Genomic DNA, 21,488 nt, shown 5'->3' with positions numbered 1-21,488 from the left:
CACTCAGCCCTACCCAGATGGTCGCAATCTACGCTCTCTTTCCCACTACTCTGTCCTTTTCTATCCTATCATCTCTCCCTTCTGCTAAATCCTTATCCATCCTGTCTCCTGATCCTGCCTCTTCGACTTTACTCTCCTCCCTTTCTGCATCCTATTTCTCACTGTCCCCTTTCCTCCAAGGCCAGCTCGTCCCTCCCCTCCTGCTCCATAGCTGATTGATTCATTGCGAGCCTACAGAACGGTGCTTGGGCAGCTGAGTGATAATGGAGGAAAATTAAACTTCCGGAGGATCTATTATCCTTTCACTCCCTGATCTCTACCTTCTCTTCCTCTGTATCTGCTGCTAAAGCCACTTTCTACCACTCTACATTTCAAGCTTCTATCTCTAACCCTAGGAAACTATTTTCCACCTTCTTCTCCCTCCTTAATCCTCCACCCCCTACCTCCTTCCATATGACTTTGTCAACCACTTTGAAAAGAAGGTTGACAACATCCGCTCCTCATTCACTCAGCCAATTGAGTCCACTGGTCCCACTGACACAGAACTACCCCACGCCTTGACCTCTTTCGCCCCTTTCTATCCAGATGAAATCCTGGAACTAAGGAGGTCCGGCTGCCCGACAACCAACACCATCCCCTCCTCCTTTCTCCAGACCATCTCTGGAGACCTTCTCCCATTCCTCACTTCCCTCATCAACTCATCCCTGACTACTGGCTGTGTCCCCTCTGACTTAAAAACAGCCCAAGTGCTCCCCTCCTCAAGAAACCAACACTCCACTCCTCTGACATCAAACATCTTTATTTCCTTTCCAAAACACTTCAAGACGGGTCACTCAACTGAGACTGCTCTTGTCTGTGTCAGAGGCTCTCCGTACTGCCAAAGCTGATTCTCTTTCCTCTGTGCTCATCCTCCTAGATCTATCCTCTGCCTTCAACACTGGGGACCATCAGATCCTCCTCTCCACCCTCTTAGGGTTGGGCATCTCAGGCTCTGCACACTCTTGGATTGTATCCTACCTAGCAGGCCGCTCCTACCATTTGACGTGGAGAAGACCTGTGTCTGCACCACATACTCTCACTTGTGGTGTGCCCCAGGGCTCGTTTCTAGGCCCTTTCCTCCTCTCTATAAACTGAAACACTTCGTCGTACACAACGATCCAGAGCATCCCAAACATACTCAATGGGTGACATGTCTGGTGGGTATGCAGGCCATGGAAGAACTGGGACATTTTCAGCTTCCAGGAATTGTGTACAGATCCTTTGCCACATGGGGTTGTGCATTATCATGCTGAAACATGAGGTGATGGTGGCGGAAGAATGGCACAAAAATGAACTGCAGTCAGGTCAAGACCCTAGTGAGGACGTTGAGCACGCGATGAGCCTCCCTGAGATGGTTTCTGATAGTTTGTGCAGAAATTATTCAGCAGTGCAAACCCATAGTTTCATCAGCTATCCGGATGGCTGGTCTCCGACGATTCCGCAGGTGAAGAAACCGGATGTGGAGGTCCTGGGCTGGCATGGTTACACGTGGTCTGCGGTTTGAGGCCGGTTGGACATACTGCCCAGCTCTCTAAAATGATGTTGGAGGCAGCTTATGGTGAACATGACATTTTCTGCCATTTTCTACCTCTGATTGACATTCATGCAGTCAGCATGCCATTTGCATGCTCCCTCAAAACTTGAGACCAATGTGGCATTGTGTTATGTGACAAAACGGCATATTTTAGTGGCCTTTTATTGTCCCCTGCACAAGGTGCACTTGTGTAATGATCATGCTGTTAATCAGCTTTTTGTTATGTCACACCTGTCAGGTAGATAGATTATCTTGGTTCAGCATACATGTGTTCTAACTTGAGAAATTATTTGTTATTTTACGATTGGACAATATTTGTTCCCCGCATATAAAAACATGAAGTCTACTGGAAACGCCCGAATTCAAGATTGCAATTTTGATGGCTCACACAGTGAGCTTACTGTACACGGAAAGCTGGCGTGCATGAAGTTGTACTTCATGTTTTAGTATGGAAAACGGCTGTGAGGGTTTTATAGCCACAATTACAATCTTTATAGAATAAAAATGTAATTTCATCAATTAAATGTTGAAAAACGTATTTGAGTGAACTTGATCAATTCAACACTTGAAACAGAAAGTGAATTCTCTCACTCTCTCTCCGGTTTTAGCTTGCGGCTATCACTGTCTGGCTGGCTAGCTTTAGGTCATTTACTATCCCATACCAGTGACAAACTTGGCTATCGACATATGGTAGTGCACAAACAAAATCTAGCTCACTTATTTTGCAAGCCAAAAATGTATTCAGAAACGGAGGAAGAGGATAGCTAGCAATAGCATTTTTAACTAGGCAAGTCAGTTAAGAACAAATTCTTATTTTCAATGATGGCCTAGGAACAGTGTGTTAACTGCCTTGTTCAGGGGCAGAACAACAGATGTTTACCTTGTCAGCTCAGGATTCGATCTTGCAAGCTTCCGGTTACTAGTCCAATGCTCTAACCACTTGGAAACCCTGCCGCCCCAAATGCTAAAGTTAGCTGATGCCTCTTCAACAAGAGGCAGGGTGAAGTACAGGGTGATACTTGATGAAAACCTACTCCAGAGCGCTCAGGACCTCAGACTGGGGCGAAGGTCCACCTTCCAACAGGACAACGACCCTAAGCACACAGCCAAGTGGTCTCTGAATATCCTTGCGTGTCCAAGTCAGAGCCCGGACTTGAACCCGATCGAACATCTCTGGAGAGACCTGAAAATAGCTGTGCAGTGACGCTCCCCATCCAACCTGACAGAGCTTGAGAGGATCTGCAAATACATGTGTGCCAAGCTTGTAGCGCCATACCCAAGAAGACCCAAGGCTGTAATCGCTGCCAAAGGTGCTTCAACAAATTACTGAGTAAAGGGTTTGAATACTTATGTAAATTTGATATTTCTGTTTTGGGGAAATGTCTAAAAAGTCAGTGAAGAATAAATTCTTATTTACAATGAATGCCAACCCTGGGCCAAGTGTGCACCGCCCTGTGGGACTCCCAATCATGGCCTGATGTGATGCAGCCTGGTTTCGAACCAGGTACTGGAGTGAGCCCTCTTGCACTGCGATGCAGTGTCTTAGACCACTGCGTCACTCGGGAGCCCATTGATTGTAGATCGATTCAATTTTTTAATAAGGCTGTAACGTAACGAAATTTGGAAAAAGTCAGGAGTTCTGAATTCTTCCCTAATGCACTGTACTTCGCTTTGTGTTTTAACCCTTTCTGTCTGACTTTTGACCCTCTGGCACTGTGTAAATAACTACTGGCATGACTCATTACTGTGAAGGTACTAACTCATTGGCTGGGTGCCAAAGCTGACATTCTTAATGTTCTCCTTTCATTATCCCTCAGTTTACTGCCTCTGTCACAGCATGTCTGCCATCAGTCTCCGAGCATTCCAAAACAGAGGTGGATGAATAGGCCTGTATAAATATAATTGCAAAGTCTGTGGATTGGCTGTTGTGTGGAAGATAATAATTTGATATGGTACCATCCCAAATAGACAGGCCTAAAACCAGCATTCAGCCAAAAGGGTTGAGGTAGGCCTATAATGTGCGTGTGAGAGAGAGATTTGTACTGATTTTTGTATTGATTTTATTCATTACAGGGAAGAGGATATTTTTGTATGTATTTCTATTGATAAAAGGAAAGCATAGGGCGGTAGCTCCTATCTCACGGATGCGTAGGGCTTTAGTGACGTGGTACGCATGTCTTCTTGCAGTGCGCGCTCGGCCTGTCAATGCAGAGAGATTGTAGTGAATTCCGTGAGGTCATGTTTTGTAGCAGGACAACAGAATAGCCATCATTTATTATCCAAATAATTCAACTTAATTCATCTTCGAGGACTCGGACTTTTGTGGCTAATCCAGAACTGACATTCTGTATTTTGTTGACGGAGGTAAGCCTTATGTTTCCGCGCCGCTGTCCATGGTATTGTTTAGCTGTGGGGGAGGGTCGTTTTCGCCGCACCGCACACAATTTACAGATGCTGTTTGTTGTAAATAGATTAGAATTGTGCAATTTATTCTATCATATTTAGCTAAAAGCACAACGTGTCCAGGATTTAATGTTGCTGTACCACGATGATTTCGATTGTTGGATTGGCATAGATAGCGCTCAAAATAAGTTATCCTGCTATGTGTAGCACAATACTGCATCGCATAGGCTCGGCTACATACAAGCTGTAATAACCAGGCTATTACCAAAAAGCCGGCTTTGGAAGTATAGACTCACTTGCTACATTGTAGCGAGGTTGGTTATTGTCATATTATTGTCATGTTTTCAAGGCACCTGTGTTTGTTTTTACCTGGCAGTCACATCTACATATAACGATAAAGGGTCGGCTGGCCAAGGTTATCATGACTGTAGTTACATACCGGGGATTGTCAGGGCCATTAAATCAATTGATCACTACTGAATTATAAACAATCTGAATTGTCGATATTTAAGCCTGAAGATCTTCCCTCTGTCATTCTTGAAGTCTTGGCAACACGATGATCAGTGTACAATGTTATGATGAAGGCAGCTATGCCTGGGATATATTTAAGGTACAATAACAATTGGAAAGTATAGGCCTAGTATTTACATATAGTCTAGTGCCAGAATAGGCCTATACTATTTTATGGTCTTATCTATATACCCACCCACTTATACAATAACATGTTCAATACTTAAAAATCTCTTAAGGATCCAACCCTTTTTTTTTCTCCAGTTTTCACCTAAAATGACATACCCAAATCTAACTGCCTATCTGTCAGGACCTGAAGCAAGGATATGCATATTCTTGATACCATTTGAAAGGAAAAACTTTGAAGTTTGTGGAAATGTGAAATTAATGTAGGAGAATATAACACATTATATCTGGTAAAAGATAATACAAAGAAAAAAGCATTATTTTTTTTGTTTTTTTTTGTTTTGTACCATCTTTCAAATGCAAGAGAAAGGCCATAATGTATTATTCCAACCCATGCGCAATTTAGATTTTGGCCACTAGGTGGCAGCAGTGTATGTACAACGTTTTAGACTGATCCAATGTACCATTGCATATCTGTTCAAAATGTTGTATCAAGACTGCCCAAATGTGCCTGATTGGTTTATTAATACATTTTCAAGTTCATAATTGTGCACTCTCCTCAAACAATATCATGGTATTCTTTCACTGTAATAGCTACTGTAAATTGGACAGTGTAGATAGATTAACAAGAATTTAAGCTTTCTGCCCATATCACATATGTCTATGTCCTGGAATTTATTTTGTTACTCATGCTAATAACATTAGCCTATGTTAGCTCAACCATTGCGTGGGGGGGGGGACCGGGGGGGGGGGGGACCCCGGGGGACCCCGATCCCGTAGAGGTTAAGCCCATATAGGTAATGACACTGGTGAATAATCTATTACTCTATATAAAAATACAAAGGGAAATGTAGGAATTTAATCAGACGGTTTATGTGTATGTTCCAATGTTATTTATTGCTTAGTTATACTGTATTAAAGGTCCAATGCAGCTGTTTTTGTGTCAATATCAAATAATATCTAGGTAACAGAAATTAAGTAATTGTTTTCAATTAAAATTGTAAAAAAGGAAACAAAATAGGTTCTTAGCAAAAAGCAATTTCTCAAGCAATAATTTAGCTAGGACTGTCTGGGAGTGGCCTGAGTGAAGGGCCTAATTAGAGGAGCCTAATGGGAGGGATATGTAACCTGAAAATCAGCTGCTATTAACTAACTGCAATATGTAACCAAATTCACATAGAAATGTGTGTTATAGATCTGTCATTCTCATTGAAAGCAAGTCTACGACATGGTAGATCTGTTCTATGTGTGCTATTTCTATTTGCATGTCCCTCCCCGTCCCCAGTGAAAGTTGGCCCCTGGTACAATGATTCTCTACACTATACTTGCTTGTTTTGTCACATAAACTGAAATTAAGTGATCTATTAGACTTTTAGCAACCAGGAAATGGCGGAGCGATATCTGCATAGTGCATCTTTAACAGAGAGAAGGGAAAACTCTTTGTTATTGGTCTATTAACTTACACCACCTGGTGATGTTGCCAGGTGGTCCAAACAAGCAGAAATTGCAGGTGGTCTTTTCAAACAGCTCTTACACTAAAATAATTTTCACAATTTAACGGTATTATTCCAAACTCATAGTGTGGAAATATGTGTAAAACACAGGGAAATCACATTTCTGACTGGATTGCCCCTTTAATATCTTGAGGGGAGATTCATGATTGTGGATGTTTTGTCGGATATACGCTATAGTCAGTCCCTGTATTGGTGGGGCTCAGGATTGACTGCCAGTGTTGAGGGGCTGTTTATCATGTTAATTATGAAGACAACTGGAGTGGAGGGCCCCTGACTGTAATTGCAGGGCTGTAGAAGTGTAGCTGCCGGCCTGACTCATAGGCCCTTGATAGACCTACCTAATAATGCCAAGTGGAGATGGACAGAGAAAGGAGAGAGAGGAGGAGGGAGCTATAGAAAGGGGGAGAGAGAAAGAGAGCTGCTGTTGGTGCAGTCACTGACTGAAGTGGAAAGATAAGATACTGCATTTATAGCCCGTATTCATCCTTTTGTCACGTAATGATTACACATAATAAACAGTCACTGTAATACATTAACAGGTATTACTGTTCACTGGTAACTGCATCTTACAGTAATTGACATCATCCAAGAGCTAAGTAGAACATTAGCTCAATTGGTATAGCATAAGTTGGCTACATAATGTTATGCTTTATCCATTAAGCATAGTATGTTTGCAATCATTATACAGCAATTGTTAATTTATTCATTCAGACTTACAGTATACCCATGCAGGTATATAATCTACAATTAAAAGCAGTACGCTAAGCACCACACTCCATCCACTCACCTGATCCATCTGAACCATGATCGTATGAATGCCTGGCTTCTGTCTGATGATTGATATAAATAATTACTGTAACACTGTGCGGGGTCTGTGTGTGTGGAATCTGAGTGTTTACTTTGACACGGCGGGGGTTGTCTCTGATGCGCAAGTGTGACGTTAGCAGGACAGTCGGGATGTCAGAGGAAACAGCATGGGCTGAAACATATTTAGCCCTATTATGATGGACTAATCACAATGCATGCTTCTGTCCTCCCTTCCTTGGGAAACCACAGTTTTGAACTGATAAGATATGTGAAAGCTAATGAAACCCTTAGTGGCTGTTACCTCCAATGGTAAAGAAGGATGTATTTCAAAATGGAGGAAAATCATTGATTTACATTTTAGTCATTTAGCAGTCACTCTTATCCAGAGCATTAGGATTAAGTTCTCAATGGCACATCAAAAGATTTTTCGCCTAGTCGGCTCAGGGATTCAAACCAGCAATCTTTCAGTTACTATCCCAATGCACTTAACCACGAGGCTACCACTAGGCTGCCTGACATGATAGGTGAACGCAGACGTTACTATCCGATGGTTACAAAATATGTATTTTCAATGTAGTCAAATCGGGCCAATGTCTCTGGGCTTTAGTCCAGTTCAGACTGGGCTTAAGACAGTAATGAAAACGTACACTGAACAAAAATATAAATGCAACATTCAACATTTTTAAAGATTTTACTGAGTTACAGTTCATATAAGGAAATCAGTCAATTTAAATAAATGAATTAGGCCCTAATCTATGGATTTCACATGACTGGGCAGGGACACAGCCATGGGTGGGCCTGGGAGGGCATAGGCCCACTCACTTGGTAACCAGGCCCACCCACTGGGGAGCCAGACACAGCTAATCATAAGGAGTTTTTTGCCACAAAAGGGCTTTTTTACAGACAGAAATACTCCTTAGTTTCATCAGCTGTCCAGATGGCTGGTTTCAGACGATCCCGCAGGTGAAGAAGCCGGATGTGGAGGTCCTGGGCTGGCGTGGTTACACGTTGTCTGCTGTTGTGAGGCCGGTTGGACGTACTGCCAAATTCTCTAAAACAACGTTGGAGGCCTTGTTGATAGTGTTGTTAAGAAGGCTTATGGTAGAGAAATTAACAAAAAGCGAAATAAGCTTTGGAACATTTCTGTGCTCTTTTATTTCAACTAATGACATATGAGACCAACACTTTACATGTTGCATTTATTGTTTTGTTCAGTATAGATCAGTGAGAAGATGGGAGAGAGAGGAAGAGGGGGAAACACTCATTGGAGGGTCAGTATCAGTATGACCCCATCCCATTGAACCCTGAGCCCTGAGAGAGATATTCTTCGGCTCATGTTTCATACACAAATTTATTGAGAGAAGTAGACCACCTATGGTTCACACTCAGACCAGTGGCTTCTGAGGATATTCTATACTCCCACCTCCTCTGTTTGTAACGTTTAAGGGACATTACATTCCGCTTCACGTTTTGTCAGGTGTTCTCATACCACAAAAGTAGTCTTATGTCAAGAAGAATCAACATCCCACACCATGCTGTCACGTTCTGACCTCTATTTCCTTTGTTTTTGTATTTATTTAGTATGGTCAGGGCGTGAGTTGGGTGGGCAGTCTATGTTTGTTTTTCTATGTTTTGGTCTAGTTCTATGTTCGGCCTGATATGGTTCTCAATCAGAGGCAGGTGTTCGTCATTGTCTCTGATTGGGAACCATATTTAGGTAGCCTGGGTTTCACTGTGTGTTTGTGGGTGATTGTTCCTGTTTTTGTGTTTGCACCAGACAGGGCTGTTTTGAGTTCTCACGTTTCTTGTTTTTTTCCGTTAGTTTGTTCATGTATAGTGTCGTCAATAAATACAATGAACAACCACCACGCTGCGCTTTGGTCCGCCTCTACTTCACAAGAAGAGAATCGTTACAGAATCACCCACCACAACAGGACCAAGCGGTGTGGTAATGGGCAAAGGAGAAAGCAGCAGCAGGAGCAGCGCGAGGAGGTATGGACATGGGAGGACGAATTAGACGGTAAAGGACCTTGGGCTCAGCCAGGAGAGTATCGCCGCCCCAAGGAAGAACGGGAGGCGGCGAAAGCGGAGAGGCGCTGGTATGAGGAGGCAGCGCGGCGTCGTGGATGGAAGCCCGGGAGTCAGCCCCAAAAATTTCTTGGGGGGGGGCTAACAGGGAGTATGGCTACGCCAGGTAGGAGACCTGAGCCAACTTCCTGTGGTTACCGGTGGGCTAGAGAGACCGGGCAGGCACCGTGTTATGCTGTGGAGCGCACGGTGTCCCCAGTGCGGGTGCACAGCCCGGTGCGGTACATTCCAGCTCCGCGTATCGGCCGGGCTAGAGTGGGCATCGAGCCAAGTGCCATGAAGCCGGCTCTACGCATCTGGTCTCCAGTGCGTCTCCTTGGGCCGGCTTACATGGCACCAGCCTTGCGCACGGTGTCCCCGGTTCGCCTGCATAGCCCAGTGCGGGCTATTCCACCTCGCCGCACTGGCAGGGCGACCGGGACCATTCAACCGGGTAAGGTTGGGCAGGCTCGGTGCTCAAGAGCTCCAGTGCGCCTGCACGGCCCGGTCTATCCGTCACCACCTCCACACCCCAGCCCTCCGGTGGCAGCTCCCCGTACCAGGCTGTCTCTCCGGCCCATCCGTCCAGAGCCTTCCTCCTCTCCAGCGCTGCCGGAGCCTCCCGCCTGTCCGGCGCCTCTGCCGGAGCCTCCCGCCTGTCCGGCGCCTCTGCCGGAGCCTCCCGCCTGTCCGGCGCCGCTGCCGGAGCCTCCCGCCTGTCCGGCGCCGCTGCCGGAGCCTCCCGCCTGTCCGGCGCCGCTGCCGGAGCCTCCCGCCTGTCCGGCGCCGCTGCCGGAGCCTCCCGCCTGTCCGGCGCCGCTGCCGGAGCCTCCCGCCTGTCCGGCGCCTCTGCCGGAGCTTCCCGTCTGCCCGGCGCCTCTGCCAGAGCTTCGCGTCTGCCCGGCGCCATCGGAGCTTCCCGTCTGCCCAGCGCCGCCAGCGCCGCCCGTCTGCCCAGCGCCGCCAGCGCCGCCCGTCTGCCCAGCGCCGCCAGCGCCGCCCGTCTGCCCAGCGCCGCCAGCGCCGCCCGTCTGCCCAGCGCCGCCAGCGCCGCCCGTCTGCCCAGCGCCGCCAGCGCCGCCCAGCGCCGCCAGCGCCGCCCGTCTGCCCAGCGCCGCCAGCGCCGCCCGTCTGCCCAGCGCCGCCAGCGCCGCCAGCGCCGCCCGTCTGCCCAGCGCCGCCAGCGCCGCCCGTCTGCCCAGCGCCGCCAGTGCCGCCCGTCTGCCCAGCGCCGCCAGTGCCGCCCGTCTGCCAGGAGCCGCCGATGCCGCCAGTCAGCCAGGGGCCGCCAGTCAACCAGGGGCCACCAGTGCTGCCAGTCAGCCCAGCGCCAGCGCCGCCAGTCAGCCAGGGGCCGCCAGTGCCGCCAGTCAGCCAGGGGCCGCCAGTCAGCCAGGGGCCGCCAGTGCCGTCAGTCAGCCAGGGGCCGCTAGAGCCCCTCCGCCCGGAGCAGCTGTCCCTCTGTCCCGAGCAGCTGTCCCTCTGTCCCGAGCAGCTGTCCCTCTGTCCCGAGCAGCTGTCCCTCTGTCCCGAGCAGCTGTCCCTCTGTCCCGAGCAGCTGTCCCTCTGTCCCGAGCAGCTGTCCCTCTGTCCCGAGAAGCTGCCCCTCTGTCCCAAGCAGCCCCTCTGTCCAGTGGGGTCATTGAGAGGGGTGGGCATGGTGAGTAAGCCACGGAGGCGGACAATAAGGCGGACTGAGACAATGGCGAGGTGGGGTCCGCGTCCCGCGCCAGAGCCGCCACCGCGGACAGACGCCCACCCAGACCCTCCCCTATAGGTCAAGGTTTTGCGGCCGGAGTCCGCACCTTTGGGGGGGGGTACTGTCACGTTCTGACCTCTATTTCCTTTGTTTTTGTATTTATTTAGTATGGTCAGGGCGTGAGTTGGGTGGGCAGTCTATGTTTGTTTTTCTATGTTTTGGTCTAGTTCTATGTTCGGCCTGATATGGTTCTCAATCAGAGGCAGGTGTTCGTCATTGTCTCTGATTGGGAACCATATTTAGGTAGCCTGGGTTTCACTGTGTGTTTGTGGGTGATTGTTCCTGTTTTTGTGTTTGCACCAGACAGGGCTGTTTTGAGTTCTCACGTTTCTTGTTTTTTTCCGTTAGTTTGTTCATGTATAGTGTCGTCAATAAATACAATGAACAACCACCACGCTGCGCTTTGGTCCGCCTCTACTTCACAAGAAGAGAATCGTTACAGAATCACCCACCACAACAGGACCAAGCGGTGTGGTAATGGGCAAAGGAGAAAGCAGCAGCAGGAGCAGCGCGAGGAGGTATGGACATGGGAGGACGAATTAGACGGTAAAGGACCTTGGGCTCAGCCAGGAGAGTATCGCCGCCCCAAGGAAGAACGGGAGGCGGCGAAAGCGGAGAGGCGCTGGTATGAGGAGGCAGCGCGGCGTCGTGGATGGAAGCCCGGGAGTCAGCCCCAAAAATTTCTTGGGGGGGGGCTAACAGGGAGTATGGCTACGCCAGGTAGGAGACCTGAGCCAACTTCCTGTGGTTACCGGTGGGCTAGAGAGACCGGGCAGGCACCGTGTTATGCTGTGGAGCGCACGGTGTCCCCAGTGCGGGTGCACAGCCCGGTGCGGTACATTCCAGCTCCGCGTATCGGCCGGGCTAGAGTGGGCATCGAGCCAAGTGCCATGAAGCCGGCTCTACGCATCTGGTCTCCAGTGCGTCTCCTTGGGCCGGCTTACATGGCACCAGCCTTGCGCACGGTGTCCCCGGTTCGCCTGCATAGCCCAGTGCGGGCTATTCCACCTCGCCGCACTGGCAGGGCGACCGGGACCATTCAACCGGGTAAGGTTGGGCAGGCTCGGTGCTCAAGAGCTCCAGTGCGCCTGCACGGCCCGGTCTATCCGTCACCACCTCCACACCCCAGCCCTCCGGTGGCAGCTCCCCGTACCAGGCTGTCTCTCCGGCCCATCCGTCCAGAGCCTTCCTCCTCTCCAGCGCTGCCGGAGCCTCCCGCCTGTCCGGCGCCTCTGCCGGAGCCTCCCGCCTGTCCGGCGCCTCTGCCGGAGCCTCCCGCCTGTCCGGCGCCGCTGCCGGAGCCTCCCGCCTGTCCGGCGCCGCTGCCGGAGCCTCCCGCCTGTCCGGCGCCGCTGCCGGAGCCTCCCGCCTGTCCGGCGCCGCTGCCGGAGCCTCCCGCCTGTCCGGCGCCTCTGCCGGAGCTTCCCGTCTGCCCGGCGCCTCTGCCAGAGCTTCGCGTCTGCCCGGCGCCATCGGAGCTTCCCGTCTGCCCAGCGCCGCCAGCGCCGCCCGTCTGCCCAGCGCCGCCAGCGCCGCCCGTCTGCCCAGCGCCGCCAGCGCCGCCCGTCTGCCCAGCGCCGCCAGCGCCGCCCGTCTGCCCAGCGCCGCCAGCGCCGCCCAGCGCCGCCAGCGCCGCCCGTCTGCCCAGCGCCGCCAGCGCCGCCCGTCTGCCCAGCGCCGCCAGCGCCGCCCGTCTGCCCAGCGCCGCCAGCGCCGCCCGTCTGCTCAGCGCCGCCAGCGCCGCCCGTCTGCCCAGCGCCGCCAGTGCCGCCCGTCTGCCCAGCGCCGCCAGTGCCGCCCGTCTGCCAGGAGCCGCCGATGCCGCCAGTCAGCCAGGGGCCGCCAGTCAACCAGGGGCCACCAGTGCTGCCAGTCAGCCCAGCGCCAGCGCCGCCAGTCAGCCAGGGGCCGCCAGTGCCGCCAGTCAGCCAGGGGCCGCCAGTCAGCCAGGGGCCGCCAGTGCCGTCAGTCAGCCAGGGGCCGCTAGAGCCCCTCCGCCCGGAGCAGCTGTCCCTCTGTCCCGAGCAGCTGTCCCTCTGTCCCGAGCAGCTGTCCCTCTGTCCCGAGCAGCTGTCCCTCTGTCCCGAGCAGCTGTCCCTCTGTCCCGAGCAGCTGTCCCTCTGTCCCGAGCAGCTGTCCCTCTGTCCCGAGAAGCTGCCCCTCTGTCCCAAGCAGCCCCTCTGTCCAGTGGGGTCATTGAGAGGGGTGGGCATGGTGAGTAAGCCACGGAGGCGGACAATAAGGCGGACTGAGACAATGGCGAGGTGGGGTCCGCGTCCCGCGCCAGAGCCGCCACCGCGGACAGACGCCCACCCAGACCCTCCCCTATAGGTCAAGGTTTTGCGGCCGGAGTCCGCACCTTTGGGGGGGGGGTACTGTCACGTTCTGACCTCTATTTCCTTTGTTTTTGTATTTATTTAGTATGGTCAGGGCGTGAGTTGGGTGGGCAGTCTATGTTTGTTTTTCTATGTTTTGGTCTAGTTCTATGTTCGGCCTGATATGGTTCTCAATCAGAGGCAGGTGTTCGTCATTGTCTCTGATTGGGAACCATATTTAGGTAGCCTGGGTTTCACTGTGTGTTTGTGGGTGATTGTTCCTGTTTTTGTGTTTGCACCAGACAGGGCTGTTTTGAGTTCTCACGTTTCTTGTTTTTTTCCGTTAGTTTGTTCATGTATAGTGTCGTCAATAAATACAATGAACAACCACCACGCTGCGCTTTGGTCCGCCTCTACTTCACAAGAAGAGAATCGTTACAGAATCACCCACCACAACAGGACCAAGCGGTGTGGTAATGGGCAAAGGAGAAAGCAGCAGCAGGAGCAGCGCGAGGAGGTATGGACATGGGAGGACGAATTAGACGGTAAAGGACCTTGGGCTCAGCCAGGAGAGTATCGCCGCCCCAAGGAAGAACGGGAGGCGGCGAAAGCGGAGAGGCGCTGGTATGAGGAGGCAGCGCGGCGTCGTGGATGGAAGCCCGGGAGTCAGCCCCAAAAATTTCTTGGGGGGGGGCTAACAGGGAGTATGGCTACGCCAGGTAGGAGACCTGAGCCAACTTCCTGTGGTTACCGGTGGGCTAGAGAGACCGGGCAGGCACCGTGTTATGCTGTGGAGCGCACGGTGTCCCCAGTGCGGGTGCACAGCCCGGTGCGGTACATTCCAGCTCCGCGTATCGGCCGGGCTAGAGTGGGCATCGAGCCAAGTGCCATGAAGCCGGCTCTACGCATCTGGTCTCCAGTGCGTCTCCTTGGGCCGGCTTACATGGCACCAGCCTTGCGCACGGTGTCCCCGGTTCGCCTGCATAGCCCAGTGCGGGCTATTCCACCTCGCCGCACTGGCAGGGCGACCGGGACCATTCAACCGGGTAAGGTTGGGCAGGCTCGGTGCTCAAGAGCTCCAGTGCGCCTGCACGGCCCGGTCTATCCGTCACCACCTCCACACCCCAGCCCTCCGGTGGCAGCTCCCCGTACCAGGCTGTCTCTCCGGCCCATCCGTCCAGAGCCTTCCTCCTCTCCAGCGCTGCCGGAGCCTCCCGCCTGTCCGGCGCCTCTGCCGGAGCCTCCCGCCTGTCCGGCGCCTCTGCCGGAGCCTCCCGCCTGTCCGGCGCCGCTGCCGGAGCCTCCCGCCTGTCCGGCGCCGCTGCCGGAGCCTCCCGCCTGTCCGGCGCCGCTGCCGGAGCCTCCCGCCTGTCCGGCGCCGCTGCCGGAGCCTCCCGCCTGTCCGGCGCCTCTGCCGGAGCTTCCCGTCTGCCCGGCGCCTCTGCCAGAGCTTCGCGTCTGCCCGGCGCCATCGGAGCTTCCCGTCTGCCCAGCGCCGCCAGCGCCGCCCGTCTGCCCAGCGCCGCCAGCGCCGCCCGTCTGCCCAGCGCCGCCAGCGCCGCCCGTCTGCCCAGCGCCGCCAGCGCCGCCCGTCTGCCCAGCGCCGCCAGCGCCGCCCAGCGCCGCCAGCGCCGCCCGTCTGCCCAGCGCCGCCAGCGCCGCCCGTCTGCCCAGCGCCGCCAGCGCCGCCCGTCTGCCCAGCGCCGCCAGCGCCGCCCGTCTGCCCAGCGCCGCCAGCGCCGCCCGTCTGCCCAGCGCCGCCAGTGCCGCCCGTCTGCCCAGCGCCGCCAGTGCCGCCCGTCTGCCAGGAGCCGCCGATGCCGCCAGTCAGCCAGGGGCCGCCAGTCAACCAGGGGCCACCAGTGCTGCCAGTCAGCCCAGCGCCAGCGCCGCCAGTCAGCCAGGGGCCGCCAGTGCCGCCAGTCAGCCAGGGGCCGCCAGTCAGCCAGGGGCCGCCAGTGCCGTCAGTCAGCCAGGGGCCGCTAGAGCCCCTCCGCCCGGAGCAGCTGTCCCTCTGTCCCGAGCAGCTGTCCCTCTGTCCCGAGCAGCTGTCCCTCTGTCCCGAGCAGCTGTCCCTCTGTCCCGAGCAGCTGTCCCTCTGTCCCGAGCAGCTGTCCCTCTGTCCCGAGAAGCTGCCCCTCTGTCCCAAGCAGCCCCTCTGTCCAGTGGGGTCATTGAGAGGGGTGGGCATGGTGAGTAAGCCACGGAGGCGGACAATAAGGCGGACTGAGACAATGGCGAGGTGGGGTCCGCGTCCCGCGCCAGAGCCGCCACCGCGGACAGACGCCCACCCAGACCCTCCCCTATAGGTCAAGGTTTTGCGGCCGGAGTCCGCACCTTTGGGGGGGGGTACTGTCACGTTCTGACCTCTATTTCCTTTGTTTTTGTATTTATTTAGTATGGTCAGGGTGTGAGTTGGGTGGGCAGTCTATGTTTGTTTTTCTATGTTTTGGTCTAGTTCTATGTTCGGCCTGATATGGTTCTCAATCAGAGGCAGGTGTTCGTCATTGTCTCTGATTGGGAACCATATTTAGGTAGCCTGGGTTTCACTGTGTGTTTGTGGGTGATTGTTCCTGTTTTTGTGTTTGCACCAGACAGGGCTGTTTTGAGTTCTCACGTTTCTTGTTTTTTTCCGTTAGTTTGTTCATGTATAGTGTCGTCAATAAATACAATGAACAACCACCACGCTGCGCTTTGGTCCGCCTCTACTTCACAAGAAGAGAATCGTTACAGAATCACCCACCACAACAGGACCAAGCGGTGTGGTAATGGGCAAAGGAGAAAGCAGCAGCAGGAGCAGCGCGAGGAGGTATGGACATGGGAGGACGAATTAGACGGTAAAGGACCTTGGGCTCAGCCAGGAGAGTATCGCCGCCCCAAGGAAGAACGGGAGGCGGCGAAAGCGGAGAGGCGCTGGTATGAGGAGGCAGCGCGGCGTCGTGGATGGAAGCCCGGGAGTCAGCCCCAAAAATTTCTTGGGGGGGGGCTAACAGGGAGTATGGCTACGCCAGGTAGGAGACCTGAGCCAACTTCCTGTGGTTACCGGTGGGCTAGAGAGACCGGGCAGGCACCGTGTTATGCTGTGGAGCGCACGGTGTCCCCAGTGCGGGTGCACAGCCCGGTGCGGTACATTCCAGCTCCGCGTATCGGCCGGGCTAGAGTGGGCATCGAGCCAAGTGCCATGAAGCCGGCTCTACGCATCTGGTCTCCAGTGCGTCTCCTTGGGCCGGCTTACATGGCACCAGCCTTGCGCACGGTGTCCCCGGTTCGCCTGCATAGCCCAGTGCGGGCTATTCCACCTCGCCGCACTGGCAGGGCGACCGGGACCATTCAACCGGGTAAGGTTGGGCAGGCTCGGTGCTCAAGAGCTCCAGTGCGCCTGCACGGCCCGGTCTATCCGTCACCACCTCCACACCCCAGCCCTCCGGTGGCAGCTCCCCGTACCAGGCTGTCTCTCCGGCCCATCCGTCCAGAGCCTTCCTCCTCTCCAGCGCTGCCGGAGCCTCCCGCCTGTCCGGCGCCTCTGCCGGAGCCTCCCGCCTGTCCGGCGCCTCTGCCGGAGCCTCCCGCCTGTCCGGCGCCGCTGCCGGAGCCTCCCGCCTGTCCGGCGCCGCTGCCGGAGCCTCCCGCCTGTCCGGCGCCGCTGCCGGAGCCTCCCGCCTGTCCGGCGCCGCTGCCGGAGCCTCCCGCCTGTCCGGCGCCTCTGCCGGAGCTTCCCGTCTGCCCGGCGCCTCTGCCAGAGCTTCGCGTCTGCCCGGCGCCATCGGAGCTTCCCGTCTGCCCAGCGCCGCCAGCGCCGCCCGTCTGCCCAGCGCCGCCAGCGCCGCCCGTCTGCCCAGCGCCGCCAGCGCCGCCCGTCTGCCCAGCGCCGCCAGCGCCGCCCGTCTGCCCAGCGCCGCCAGCGCCGCCCGTCTGCCCAGCGCCGCCAGCGCCGCCCGTCTGCCCAGCGCCGCCAGTGCCGCCCGTCTGCCCAGCGCCGCCAGTGCCGCCCGTCTGCCCAGCGCCGCCAGTGCCGCCCGTCTGCCAGGAGCCGCCAATGCCGCCAGTCAGCCAGGGGCCGCCAGTCAACCAGGGGCCACCAGTGCTGCCAGTCAGCCCAGCGCCAGCGCCGCCAGTCAGCCAGGGGCCGCCAGTGCCGCCAGTCAGCCAGGGGCCGCCAGTCAGCCAGGGGCCGCCAGTGCCGTCAGTCAGCCAGGGGCCGCTAGAGCCCCTCCGCCCGGAGCAGCTGTCCCTCTGTCCCGAGCAGCTGTCCCTCTGTCCCGAGCAGCTGTCCCTCTGTCCCGAGCAGCTGTCCCTCTGTCCCGAGCAGCTGTCCCTCTGTCCCGAGCAGCTGTCCCTCTGTCCCGAGCAGCTGTCCCTCTGTCCCGAGAAGCTGCCCCTCTGTCCCAAGCAGCCCCTCTGTCCAGTGGGGTCATTGAGAGGGGTGGGCATGGTGAGTAAGCCACGGAGGCGGACAATAAGGCGGACTGAGACAATGGCGAGGTGGGGTCCGCGTCCCGCGCCAGAGCCGCCACCGCGGACAGACGCCCACCCAGACCCTCCCCTATAGGTCAAGGTTTTGCGGCCGGAGTCCGCACCTTTGGGGGGGGGTACTGTCACGTTCTGACCTCTATTTCCTTTGTTTTTGTATTTATTTAGTATGGTCAGGGCGTGAGTTGGGTGGGCAGTCTATGTTTGTTTTTCTATGTTTTGGTCTAGTTCTATGTTCGGCCTGATATGGTTCTCAATCAGAGGCAGGTGTTCGTCATTGTCTCTGATTGGGAACCATATTTAGGTAGCCTGGGTTTCACTGTGTGTTTGTGGGTGATTGTTCCTGTTTTTGTGTTTGCACCAGACAGGGCTGTTTTGAGTTCTCACGTTTCTTGTTTTTTTCCGTTAGTTTGTTCATGTATAGTGTCGTCAATAAATACAATGAACAACCACCACGCTGCGCTTTGGTCCGCCTCTACTTCACAAGAAGAGAATCGTTACACATGCGTTGTTTAGATCCAGCTACAGTCCCTAGGGAAACTCTTCATACCCCTTGCACAGTTGTCACATTTTGCTGCCTTATATTTAAATATAAAATGGATTACATTAGATTTTTTTCCTACTGATTTACACAACCTACTCTACACTTAAAAGTAAATCAAAAATACACTTAAAAAAATGCATAAAAAAAAAACAATGTAAATCTTGATTGCGTATGTCTTCACACCCCAGAGTTAATACTTGTTCAAAGCACCTTGGGAAGCAATAATTACAGCTGTGAATCATGTTGAGTAAGATTTCACCAACTTTACGCAACTCTTGGAGCAGCAAATATCCTTATTTAAAAAAAAAAGTTTTTTTGAGATTGTAGATTTCTTTTGCAAATATATATACAGTACCAGTCAAAAGTTTGGACACGCCTGTGCCCTCAGGCCCGTACTCCACCACTACCACATATCTACATGACAAAATCCATGTGTACGTATAGTGTGTATGTTATCGTGTGTGTGTGTGTGTGTGTGTGTGTGTGTATGCATGTGTCTGTGCCAATGTTTGAGTTGCTTCACAGTCCCCGCTGTTACATAAAGTGTTTTTTTAATCTGTTTTTTAAATCTAATTTGACTTCTTTCGTCAGTTACTTGATGTGGAATAGAGTTACATGTAGTCATCTCTCGATGTAGTACTGTGTGCCTCCCATACTCTGTTCTGGACTTGGGGACTGTGAAGAGACCTCTTGTGGCATGTCTTGTGGGGTATGCATGGGTGTCCGAGCTGTGTGCCAGTAGTTTAGACAGACAGCTCGGTGCATTCAACATGTCAATACCTCTCATAAGTAAAAGTACTGCCTTGTTCTGAGCTAATTGCAATTTTCCTAAGTCCTTTTTTGTGGCCCCTGACCACACGACTGAACAGTAGTCAAGATGCGACAAAACTAGGGCCTGTAGGACCTGCCTTGTTGATAGTGTTGTTAAGAAGGCAGAGTATCACTTTATTATAGACAGACTTCTCCCCATCTTAGCTACTACTGCATCAATATGTTTTGACCATGACAGTTTACAATCTAGTGTTACTCCAAGCAGTTTAGCCATCCCAACTTGCTCAATTTCCACATTATTTAGTACAAGATTTAGTTGAGGATTAGGGTTTAGTGAGTGTTTTGTTCCAAATACAATGCTTTTAGTTTTAGAAATATTTAGGGCTAACTTATTCCTTGCCACCCACTCTGAAACTAACTGCAGCTCTTTGTTGAGTGTTTCAGTCATTTCAGTCGCTGTAGTAGCTGACGTGTATAGTGTTGAGTCATCCGCATACATAGAAACTCTGGCTTTACTCAAAGTCAGTGGCATGTCGTTAGTAAAAATTGAAAAAAGCAAGGGGCCTAAACAGCTACTCTGGGGAATTCCTGATTCTTACTGGATTATATTTGATAGGCTTCCATTAAAGAACACCCTCTTTGTTAGACAAGTAACTCTTTATCCACATTATAGTAGGGGATGTAAAGCCATAACACATACGTTTTTCTAGCAGTAGACTATGATCAATAATGTCAAAAGCTGCACTGATGTCTAACAGCCCCCACAATCATTTTATCATCAATTTCTCTCAGGCAATCATCCATCATTTGTGTAGGTGCTGTGCTTGTTGAGTGTCCTTCCCAATAAGCATGCTGAAATGTTTTGTTTACTGTAAATAGCATTGTATCTGGTCAATATTTTTCCAGAAGTTTACTAAGGGTTGGTAACAGGCTGATTGGTCGGCTATTTGAGCCAGTAAAGGGAGACTTTAGCTTTCCTCCAGGCCTGAGGGCACATGCTTAAATTGAAGATTTAGGAAATAGGAGTGGCAATATCGTCTGCTATTATCCTCAGTAATTTTCCATCTAGATTGTCAGACCCTGGTGGCTTGTCATTGTTGATAGACAACAATCATTTGTTCACCTCTCCACACTGACTTTACGGAATTCAAAAGTATAATTCTTGTCTTTCATAATTTGGTCTGATATACTTGGATGTATAGTGTCAGCGTTTGTTGCTGGCATGTCATCCCTAAGTTTGCTTATCTTGCCAATGAATAAATCATTAAAGTAGTTTGCAATATCAGTGGGCTTTGTGATGAATGAGCCATCTGATTCAATATATGAAGGAGCTGAGGTGGCCTTTTTCCCAAAATGTAATTTAAGGTGCACCAAAGCTTTTTACTATCATTCTTTATATAATATATCTTTGTTTCATAGTGTAGGTTATTTTTATTTAGTTTAGTCACATGATTTCTTAATTTGGAGTACGTTTGCCAATCAGTTGGGCTGCCAGACTTAATTGCCATACCTTTTGCCTCATCCCTCTCAATCAAAGGGGATTTAACCGTTTTTACAGTCATTTTCTTAACGGGTGTATGCTTATTAGTAACTGGAATAAGTAGTTTCATAAATGCATCAAGTGCAGCCTCTGGTTGCTCCTCATAACACACCACAGACCAGCAAATATTCTTTACATCATCAACATCAACATAACCATAAAACTTCTTGTGGGACCTTTTATGCACTATATTAGGCCTTTGGAACTTTGGTTTTCCTAGATATGGCTATTATATTGTGATCGCTAAATCCTATGGATTTGGATACCGCTTTAAAGCAAATATCTGCAGCATTAGTAAAAATGTGATCAATACATGTGGAAGATTTAATTCCTGTGCTGTTTTTAACTACCCTGGTAGGTTGACTGACAACCTGATCCAGGTTGCAGGCACTGGTTACAGTTTTGCATTTTTTTCCTGAGTGGGCAGGTTGATGATAGCCAGTCAATATTTAAATCACCCAGAAAATATACTTCTCTGATGATGTCACATACATTATCAAGCCTTTCACACATATTATCCAGATACTGACTGTTAGCACTTGGTGGTCTATAGTAGAGGTCGACCGATTAATCGGAATGGCCGATTAATTAGGGCCGATTTCAAGTTTTACACCTTTATTTAATCTTTATTTAACTAGGCAAGTCAGTTAAGAACACATTCTTATTTTCAATTACAGCCTAGGAACGGTGGGTTAACTGCCTCGTTCAGGGGCAGAACGACAGATTTTTACCTTGTCAGCTCGGGGGATTCAATCTTGCAACCTTACAGTTAACTAGTCCAAACGCTCTAACCACCTGATTTCATTGCACTCCATGAGGAGAATGCCTGTTACGAGAATGCAGTAAGCCAAGGTAAGTTGCTAGCTAGCATTAAACTTATCTTATAAAAAACAATCAATCAATCATAATCACTAGTTAACTACACATGGTTCATGGTAGTACTACACTGCTCAAAAAAATTAAGGGAACACTTAAACAACACAATGTAACTCCAAGTCAATCACACTTATGTAAAATCAAACTGTCCACTTAGGAAGCAACACCGATTGACAATAAATTTCACATGCTGTTGTGCAAATGGAATAGACA

At 52.0% G+C, this 21,488-nt stretch overlaps 1 protein-coding gene across 3 annotated transcripts in view; it reads left to right on the top strand.

The window, feature by feature from the left end:
* The first annotated feature begins 3,747 nt into the window (after positions 1-3,747).
* LOC110525944 (mitogen-activated protein kinase 8) overlaps positions 3,748-21,488 on the top strand; it is a 37,689-nt gene continuing 19,948 nt past the window's right edge. For 2 of the 3 annotated variants that reach the window (XM_036981267.1, XM_036981276.1), the window contains exon 1: positions 3,749-3,937. The gene's annotated coding sequence lies outside the window, so the exon portion shown is untranslated. Of the gene's footprint in view, positions 3,938-21,488 lie in introns of all 3 variants that reach the window. The other variant, XM_036981284.1, reaches the window with a different exon arrangement.

This window comes from Oncorhynchus mykiss, chromosome 1, assembly GCF_013265735.2.
Source record: "Oncorhynchus mykiss isolate Arlee chromosome 1, USDA_OmykA_1.1, whole genome shotgun sequence".
NCBI classification, from domain to species: Eukaryota; Metazoa; Chordata; class Actinopteri; order Salmoniformes; family Salmonidae; genus Oncorhynchus; species Oncorhynchus mykiss.
Note: the sequence above shows the minus strand (reverse complement) of the source record. Positions and strands in the feature narration are given on the sequence as shown.